At 33.8% G+C, this 10,503-nt stretch overlaps 1 long non-coding RNA gene across 1 annotated transcript; it reads right to left on the bottom strand.

The window, feature by feature from the left end:
- Positions 1-7,243: 7,243 nt before the first annotated feature.
- On the bottom strand, positions 7,244-9,403 carry LOC134700362 (uncharacterized). Its single transcript, XR_010103849.1, has 2 exons — positions 9,303-9,403; positions 7,244-7,490 (listed from the first exon to the last, which is right to left on the bottom strand). It is a non-coding gene; the product is annotated as an uncharacterized LOC134700362 (long non-coding RNA).
- Positions 9,404-10,503: the final 1,100 nt, after the last annotated feature.

Raw genomic sequence — 10,503 nt, 5'->3', positions numbered from 1 at the left:
AACGTACAATCATTACTAGGCGATTATAGCCTGTAAATTGTCACGATTTGTACATTCGAATGTTTTTACAAATGGCTTTACCTCGCCTTCTGCAAAATGAACAATAAACCAGTTTAAATATTTTTCCAGCTAGATTACATCTAATTAGTCAATATCAACTTCCACTAATACAAAAATGTCTGAATTTTAAACAATAAACTTTCAAAAGAAAAGGGAAAGTGGAACGACGCCTTCCACCCCACACAAGGACATTTGCTGTTAATTTAAAACATTCCAATTAAAATTGACCTTAATATTGTCCAAGATTCTCCCCCTCCTTTTTCAGGGTGTTAAAGATAACAATCAAGAGGCTTTCAAGATCATGAATCGCTCACCTGTATTTCAGAGGAGAAGATTTTTAAATGTAAGCAAACTTGATGGACAAATTGTGTAAAATTGTCTTTAAAAGGCAATTACTCCCTAAGGGATCAATTGACAATTTTGGTCAGATTAAATTTTTTGTAGATATTACTTTGCTGAACATTATTGCTGCTTACAGTTTATATCTATCTAAAATAATATTCTAGATAATAACAAAAAACTGCAAAATTTTGTTAAAACTACAAATTCTGTGGGTTGTTCGATTCGTCTGATAAATTCAGGGCCGATAGATTTTACCAATTTAACAACTTACCACATATCAGATTTGCTCTGAAATCTTTGGGTTTTGAGATATAAGCCAAAACTGAACTGCATTTGACCCCATGTTCTATTTTTAACCATGGTGGCCATGTTTGTCCATGGATTAAAACCTCGGTTACAATTTATAAACAAGATAAACTAAGGAATATTTGTTAAAGTTTGAAGGTATTTGGCTCAGGAGTTTCAGAAGAGAAGATTTTTGAAAGTTTACGACGACAGTGATGACGACGACAGACGACGGACGATGACGGACGCCAAGTGATGGCATAAGCTCCCATATGTCCTAGGTGAGCTAAAATACTTTTTTAGTGAAAAATAGCTTTCAAATGCAGCCTTCACTTTACATTAGAAAAAGTAAAATAACAAATATACCGAACTCGAAGGCAAGACCAAAACGGAAAGTCTCTTATCAAATGTAAAAATCAAAAGCTCAAACACACCAAACGAATGGAAAAGGACTGTCATATTCCTGTCTTTAGTATAAGCATTTCCTTAAATGTGGAACTTAGACTACTAATTAGAAAACAATAAGACTAATAATAATAGGCAAATGAACTATCTATAGTGTGTCTACAAGTTGTTTCGGTCGGAAATGCACAAAGAACTAAAACGTGACCGTGCCACAAATGTGTTACCACCGAATTCTCCGCTCGTATGTTGTTAGAATCTAATTAATTTTAAGATTTTAAAATGAAGGACACCTTTAATGAATGTGAGCTGCTTAATTGTCTTACGCCTGTGTATAAATAGACAGTCACAATTATTTAAAAGCAATAGTTTATTTAAAAAGTTGTCTAATCAAATTACAAAACAGGGTTACTTCAAAAGTTATTTAAAGTAATTAGTAGTAGCTATGTACAACAGTACACAGGATAATTACTTCTTTTCACTTAAAAAAAAATAAAGTTAACAATTGAAGCTAGTTTTTTACTTTTATAGTACAAATTTAAGAAAAACGGATTTATGTGTGAAAAAAACCTTAAAAGTAGCATTTTGCACTCAAGAAAAAGATGCAAAAACCGCAAAAACCTAAGAAACGGGAGGATGAAATAGGATCGAAACGCTATAATTGGAAAGACTGGGAAAAGAAGCATAATCAAATGACTGGATTAAGTTTTAATAGATTGTTTGATGTGTATCAGAGAAATGAAAATGTGCGTGTGCGCAATTCAACTGAGATTGAAAGCATTCAGAAAGAGATAGAGAAAGTTGCAAAAACAAACCGTAAGCAGGTAGATGCTTTGCGAGAAGACTACCAAACCATGATGGCATATGCTTATGTTTATAAGCTCCATTCGATTGGTCAGGATCCAGACAATGATGGATTACCATTAATGAGGAAACGTATGAAAGTCCCTAAACCAGGTCAGTCTAAACCAAAAGACCCAGACTTACAAGAACTGCCGAAAGATATCTTAAGTTATTACGATGAGAGGCCAACATCAATTCGGTTTCCGCCAATTGCACGGAAATGGCGACCTGCATCCTTCAGTGGTAACGCACATGAAACAGAACCATCGGAGTCCGGGATAACCGACCCATATCCAACATGTACAGCAGAGGACATAGCTGCTCTTCAAGCAGAAAAACGATCTTCAAATAACAATGAAGGTCCCAGCCAACATATAAAGCTTCCTCCGATTGGAACTCTAACATGTAAACTAGCAAACTGGCAAAATTTTGGTAACCAAAGGTTGCACAATCAACACAAAAAACCTGTGAGAAATGCAATGTCTGAACCACCATCAAGATGGCGTGGCAGAGAGCCACAAGTCAATAATGCACAGAAAAATCGTCCGAAGTCTTACGTACCCGTCACCGGAATCGCCTGTAAAACGCAAGTTAATACTAAAAGATATTTTGAAAATGAAGCAAAGAAAGCTTTACCAAAATTTACAGCCACTCATAGACGGGTCCAGGAATCGCAAAGAATTCTTCGGAATATTTCAAATCCTATGAATGATGTCATTGACTCTAAGAAAACAACTTCTGCTATTTTTAAAAACTATAGAATAAGACAAAATGAACTTCAAGTAAAAACGGGTCCAATAAAGGTACCTCAAATGGAACAGAAAACAGACACTCCAAAAGCTAAAATGTTTCAAAATTGGATAACGGGAAAAGGAAATCCGAGTGATAAAAATGGGAAAGTTGGTGACTAATTATTTTATTGTTGACTGTGATTTAAACTTTATTCATGAGACATGAAACTATGTAATATGTTGCGTTTTATACAAGCAAGCGAAGGGAAAATATCATGTCTGTTGATTGTTTTACTTTAAAAAATATAACCCAGGAAAAAGTTTCTGAGACAAGTAAGTGCCTGAGATATAAACACCGTTATAACCACATCCTGTCAGAATGAAACGTTTAAAAAAATCTAACTCTCGTTTTGAACAATGCATGAACTATTTGCTACTGGGTCCAAATAATATTCAATCAATAAATAATTTTCATGTATTGACACAATACTTTTTTGTATTTTTTTTTTATATGGTTTTAGTTGTTAAAAAAGTTTAGATAGTTCTTGAAATATAAAGAAAGAAACATAATGATATCAACGGAAATTTTATTTAGTTTGCGAGTGCATCGGTTCAATTTACATATATAAACTCTAGAAAATAGGTGTTTAATCCTACAATTTCCGTGTATTCGTTTAAAATACTTGATGATGTGTGTCAAATACTTAAGATGTGTGTCACACACACACTAATTATATGCACACGAACCAATTTTTTTCAAGTATCTATATCAGATGCCGCATTACGGTTTAAACAAATCACGACATGTATTCTTACCTTTTTAGCTCACCTGGCCCGAAGGGCCAAGTGAGCTTTTCTCATCACTTGGCGTGCTTCGTCTTGCGTCGTCTTTCGTCGTTAATTATTTCAAAAAATTCCTCCTCTCAAACTATTGGTCCGAATTTAATCAAACTTGGCCACAATCATTATTGGGGTATCTAGTTTAAAAAATGTGTCCAGTGACCCGGACAAACATCCAAGATGGCCGCCATGGCTAAAAATAGAACATAGGGGTAAAATGCAGTTTTTGGCTTATAACTTTACAACCAAAGCATTTAGAGCAAATCTGACAGGGTTTAATTGTTCATCAGATCAAGATCTATCTGCCCTGAAATTGTCAGATGAATCGTTCAACCCGTTGTTAGGTTGCTGCCCCTGAATTGGTAATTTTAAGAAAAAAAATCTGTTTTTGGTTAATATCTTGAATATTATAATAGATAGAGATAAACTGTAAACAGCAATAATGTTCAGCAAAGTAAGATTTACAAATAAGTCAAATAATCAAAAAGGTCAGTTGACCCCTTAAGGAGTTATTGCCCTTTATTATCAATTTTTAACCATTTTTCGTAAATCTTTGTTATCTTTTACAAAAATCTTCTCATCTGAAACTACTGTGCCAAATGTAACCAAACTTGGCCACAATCATTATTGGGGTATCTTGTTTATAAAATGTGTCCAGTGACCCGGCTAACCACCGAAGATGGCCGCCATGGCTAAAATAGAACATAGGGGTAAAATGCAGTTTTGGCTTATAACTCAAAAACCAAAGCATTTAGAGCAAATCTGGGTAAAATTGTTCATCAGGTCAAGATCTATCTGCCCTGAAATTTTCGGATGAATCGGACAACCGGTTGTTAGATTGCTGCCCCTGAATTGGTAATTGTAAGGAAATTTTGCTGTTTTTGGTTAATATCTTGAATATTATTATAGATAGAGAAAAACTGTGAACAGCATTAATGTTCAGCTAAGTAAGATTTACAAATAAGTCAAATGATCAAAATGGTAAGTTGACCCCTTTAGGAGTTATTGCCCTTTATAGTCAATTTTTAACCATTTTTCGTAAATCATAGTAATCTTTTAGAAAAATCTTCTCCTCTGAAACTACTGGGCAAAATTTAACTAAACTTGGCCACAATCCTCATTGGGGTATCTAGTTTTAAAAATGTGTCCAGTGACTTTGTCAACCAACCAAGATGGCTGACATGGCTAAAAATAGAACACAGGGTAAAAATGCATTTTTTGGCTTATAACTCAAAAACCAAAGCATGTAGAGCAAATCTGACCGAAGGTTATACTGTTTATCAGGTCATAAAATATCTGCCCTGGAATTGGCAGATTGATTGGATAAACGGTTGTGAGGTTGCTGCCCCTGAATTGGTAACTTTAAAGAATTTTTTTCGTTTTTTGTTATTATCTTGAATATTATTATAGATAGAGATAAACTGCAAACAGCAATAATTTACAGCAAAGTAAGACATACAAATAAGTCAACATGACCAAAATGGTCAATTGACCTCCTAAGGAGTTATTGCCCTTTATAATCAATTTTTAACAATTTTCGTAAAAATTGTAAATTTTCACTATCATTTTCCACTGAAACTAACTGGGACAAGTTCATTATAGATAGAGATAATTGTAAGCAACAAGAATGTTTAGTAAAGTAAGATCTACAAACACATCACTATCACCAAAACACAATTTTGTCATGAATACATCTGTGTCCTTTGTTAAATATTCACATAGACCAAGGTGAGCGACACAGGCTCTTTAGAGCCTCTAGTTTTTTATACCAAATATAGATGCAAATATGTCACGGTTTATAATTTAACTTTTGTTTTTCAATCATCATTGGACTTAAATATTTTGATTAGCCAAAATTTGAGAGATCACCTTTCACCAAAATTAAGAATACTAGTAAGCAACTGAAACTTGGATTTACAGTAAACTAAAAAACGGAAAGATTCTGCAAATCTTGCGGAGATAAAGTAGAAGATGAAATGCACTCCTTTTTGACAATGAGGGTCGGTTGAAGACAAAACTTTACGACAAAAGAGATGATTTCAGCTTTCCAATTGTGAACTTTCCATTTCTAAGTAGCAACATTCCAGCAGCACCTGCATACGGGGTATATATCTCCCAATTGATACGATATTCCCGTGCTTGCATTTCCTATCATGATTTTCTTGATAGAGGGTTACTGCTCACAAGGAAGCTATTAAACCAAGAGTTCCAAATGGTGAAGTTGAAATCATCCCTTCGTAAATTTTACGGACGCCATCACGAGTTGATTGACCGTTATGGAATAACCGTTTCACAAATGATATCGGATATGTTCCTTACGTCGTAACTACAATCCCCTTCCCTTTCATGAATTTGACCTACCGAATTAGACTATTTACCGGATAAGCAACACGACGGGTGCCGCATGTGGAGCAGGATCTGTTTACCCTTCCGGAGCACCTGAGATCACCCCTAGTTTTTGGTGGGGTTCGTGTTGTTTATTCTTTAGTTTTCTATGTTGTGTCATGTGTACTATTGTTTTTCTGTTTGTCTTTTTCATTTTTAGCCATGGCGTTGTCAGTTTGTTTTAGATTTACGAGTTTGACTGTCCCTTTGGTGTCTTTCGTCCCTCTTTTATATTGTCATTGATATGGTTATATTCATAAATTTACTGTTTACAAATTTTTGAATTTTTTGAAATACTAAGGCTTTTCTACCTCAGGCATATATTACCTTAGCTGTATTTGGCAAAACTTTTAGGAATTTTGGTTCTCAATGCTCTTCAAAATCGTACTTTATTTGGCCTTTTGAACTTTTTTGGATTCGGGCGTCACCGATGAGTCTTTTGTAGACGAAACGCGCGTCTGGCGTATATACTAAATTTAGTCCTGATATCCATGATGAGTTTATTTATATCTTATCCCCGCTGTATATAAACTACATGTATATCATTATTCATTGTCACTAGTTTTCTAGACTGTCATACAATTGTGAGGTTTAGCTAGCTTTAAAACCAGTTTCAATCCACAATTTTCTACATAAGAAAATGCGTGTACCAAAGCAGGAATATGACAGTTGTTACCCATTCCTTTGATGCGTTTGAGCTTTTTATTTTGCCTTTTGATAGTGGACTTTTTTTTTCTTTCTCGGAGTTCAATATTTTTGTGATTTCACTTTTTTCTCTTGTTATGCTTTATGTTGCTTGTGCATTATTTGTCATAGTGTATATATATATGTCATGTTTGTTTCGTACACTTGGATTACGTTATTCCTTATTAATATATGCTCTATATCTAATAAAATATTTGACTTAAATGAAACAAAAAAAGTGATTTCTGCATGTGTTACAAAAGGTGTTTTTTGCAAATGTAACAAAAATTGTATTTTCTACAAATGTAACAAAAAAAAAGTAGTTTCTGCATATGTTACAAGAAGAGCATTTTCTGCTAAAAGAGTAATCTGCATATGTAACAAAAAAGAGTATTTTCTGTAAATATAACAAAAAGAGTACTTTTTGCAAATGTAACAGAAAAAGTAGTTTATGCAAATATAACAAAAAGAAAAGTTTCTGCATATGTTACAACAAGTTTTGTCTGCTTTGTATATGTAACAACACGTATGTTTTGCTTATTTGACTAAAAAGTATTTTCTGTTTATGCAACAAAAAGTATTTTCTGCTTATGCAACAAAAAGTATTTTCTGCTTATCATATGTAACAAAAAAGTATTGTTCTAAGGCCTAGACATGTAATGAAATAAGAGCAATCTGATTGCATTATATTTAATTAAACTGATGTCATATTAAAAATACAGGAAAGTTGTCTTTGGATTGATATTGTAAACTTTTATAGGTTGTTGATTGCATCTCTGGCATTCTGTGCAGCTTCACCATTGCAGTCGCCTGCCTGATTCAAAGTCATATCGAACACCAGGAAAATGGATAATGCGGCCTTCTCTGGTTAGGCGTGCCACTTCTTCATCAAAGTCACCATCAACGTCCACGGAATCACTTTAAATATAGAAATGAATTACATCATTCTATGATAAACCACTAAAAAAATACAATGTTAAGTCAATGTCAGAAAAATATCAACATTTTTGTATAAGACTGAGAAACTGGGGAAGGGCGAGGTTCTACCGATCCCTTCCCCAGTTTTGCGCCGTGTACAAAAAAATTGACATTTTTCTGACATTGACCTAATATTGTTTTTATACTGCAACTTGAATAAATAAATTCATAGCTATTTTAAAAATTGTAACACAAATTTCACACTTATTTTTATTCCTGACTGTGGAAAAAGTGTTCCGTGATGAAATTGACATTGCACAAAATATAGTTATGTTACTATATTTAGGAAATAAACACAACTAGTTGCAGTATAACTATGTTTACTTTGATGCCTTGAAAGTGCAATTGAACGGTTTCAAATTAAAAGAGTCAGCTAGGATGAGAAAACTATTCACAATATTTGCATTGAATTGTTTTTTATTACTATAATAACAACACGATTCTAATGATAATATTTTGAACAGAGTTTACTGTAAAAAAAAGAAAAACAAACAATAAGGTATTGTAATTGTATGAAAACACTTTTTGAGAAACTGGAGATCGCTAATATGACACAATATAAAAAAGAAGATGTGGTATGATTGCCAATGAGACAACTATCCACAAAATACCAAAATGACACAAACATTAACAACAATAGGTCACCGTAAGTAGTTATCAAAAGAAAATTTATGAAAATGACCATATAATTGATATTCATGTCAACACCGAAGTGCTGACTACTGGGCTGGTGATACCCTCGGGGACGAAACGTCCACCAGCAGTGGCATCGACCCAGTGGTGTAAATAGTTATCAAAAGTACCAGGATTATAATTTTATACGCCAGACGCGCGTTTCGTCTACATAAGACTCATCAGTGACGCTCAGATCAAAATAGTTAAAAAGCCAAACAAATACAAAGTTGAAGAGCATTGAGGACCCAAAATTCCAAAAAGTTGTGCCAAATACGGCTAAGGTAATCTACTCCTGGGATAAGAAAATCCTTAGTTTTTCGAATAATTCAAAGTTTTGTAAACAGAAAATTTATGAAAATGACCATATAATTGATATTCATGTCAACACCGAAGTGCTGACTACTGGGCTGGTGATACCCTCGGGGACTTCAACAATGAGCAAAGCCCATACCGCATAGTCATTTTTGTGAATTTGTCTCACAAAAGTCAATTTTGTGACAACAAAATTCAATTTTGTGACAACAAACTTCAATTTTGTGACAACAAAGTTCAATTTTGTCAATGTTGTCTAACAAAACTCAATTTTGTCTCACAAGGCTAAATTTTGTGACGCTAAAATTCAATTTTGTCAAATTTTGTTCAATTTTGTAACGACAAAATTCAATTTTGTAACGACAAAATTCAATTTTGTAACGACAAAATTCAATTTTGTGACGACAATTTTGTCAATTTTGTCTCACAAAGTGATTTTGTGTCACAAAAGTCGATTGTGTATGCAAATTAGTTCACAGAATCCAAACTAAACTAATTTGCATACAAATTGACTTTTGTCGCCCAATTTTCAAATTAGGTAACAAAAGTCAAGTCTGTGTAACAAAAATGAATTCTATCATGACAAAAGTGACTTTTGTCCAATGAAAGATAATTTTGTAGGATAAAATTTAAATTTGTAGTACCGTCTACAAATTTTGTTAAACTGAACTAATTTTTGTTGAACAAAAGTCGGTTTTGTCCGTACAAAATTGAACTTCAAGTACGAAACTACAATAGTCCCATTCGGCGCCCCGTAACAGTTACCTTTTGTCTTTCCGCTGGCCGTCCCATTACCAAATCTGATGCCAAAACCAGGAGAACAAATCCTAATACAATTGTTATCTTCATTCTTCTTGTTCCTGAATGCTTTAAGAATAATTATAAACGATTTTATTACATTTCATTAGTAGATCACGGCATCTTATAGGACTTTGTGCTGGCTATTTAACAATGCTGTATCTCAAATTGAAATTTGCATATCATAGACAAAATTATAAAATTCATGTTAAAACTCAGACAATCGCTCCGATAATTCGATGCTTTGATTCTATCTTTTTGTTCAGCTGTTCAATATATAGATTTGTAAAGCTATTGACATAAAACGAAGAACAATCATGACTGGCAACAACCGTTGAAAAACACTGGGCTACATGCAGGCACAACTAGACAATCAAAATCAGTTTTGATCAAAGAGTACTTGCATGTACTTATACATAGTTCAAGGCCTACTTCCAACTTATAACTGGATTGTGTAAGTTCGTTGATAAATCTGAATTTGATGGAATAATAATAACTTTGGCAGCAGTTCAGTTGTTTCATATACAAAAATGTGCCAAATTTATTGTAAACTAATGTTATGCTATTGTTTCAGAAAAAGGGAGAAGGTTTGGTACCATTAAAACGTTTAATCCCGCTGCATATGTTTGCACCTGTCCTTAGTCAGGAATCGGATGTACAATAGTTGTCGTTTGTTTATGTAATTTACACGTATTCCTCGTTTCTCGATTTTTTTATATAGATCAGACCGTTAGTTTTTCCCGTTTGAATGGTTTTACTCTAATAAGTTTGGCATGCCAAGAAATTGCCTCCGTTGAAATTCAGCAAACACCCCTTAGAGCAAATTACATGGATGATTAATATTGACCATTTGGTATATGGCCGTGTTCTAAGCGACACGTATATGAAGGTCATACATTAATTTCTTGAATGAAATCAAATCTTTAGTTACTAATGACTGCCGGTAGGGGGTCGACCGGAATTTTTAGCGAGGATTTCTTGGCATGGAACAGATAGAAAAATCAGGGTTGAAATTCATAGAACAGAAAAGGGGCAGTGGCAAATATTTCATGTATGTTTTTGAACACCGAGAGACTTACCCCGGCACCCTTTGCCAAAAAAACATTTCTTTTTTCTTCTTTGTACCTTCGGACTTCATGTTTTGAATTGTAGTTTCACTTTTCATATT

This window comes from Mytilus trossulus, unplaced genomic scaffold (assembly GCF_036588685.1).
Source record: "Mytilus trossulus isolate FHL-02 unplaced genomic scaffold, PNRI_Mtr1.1.1.hap1 h1tg000138l__unscaffolded, whole genome shotgun sequence".
NCBI classification, from domain to species: Eukaryota; Metazoa; Mollusca; class Bivalvia; order Mytilida; family Mytilidae; genus Mytilus; species Mytilus trossulus.
The sequence above is the reverse complement of the archived record's forward strand: the minus strand, read 5'-3'. Positions and strand labels throughout refer to the sequence as shown.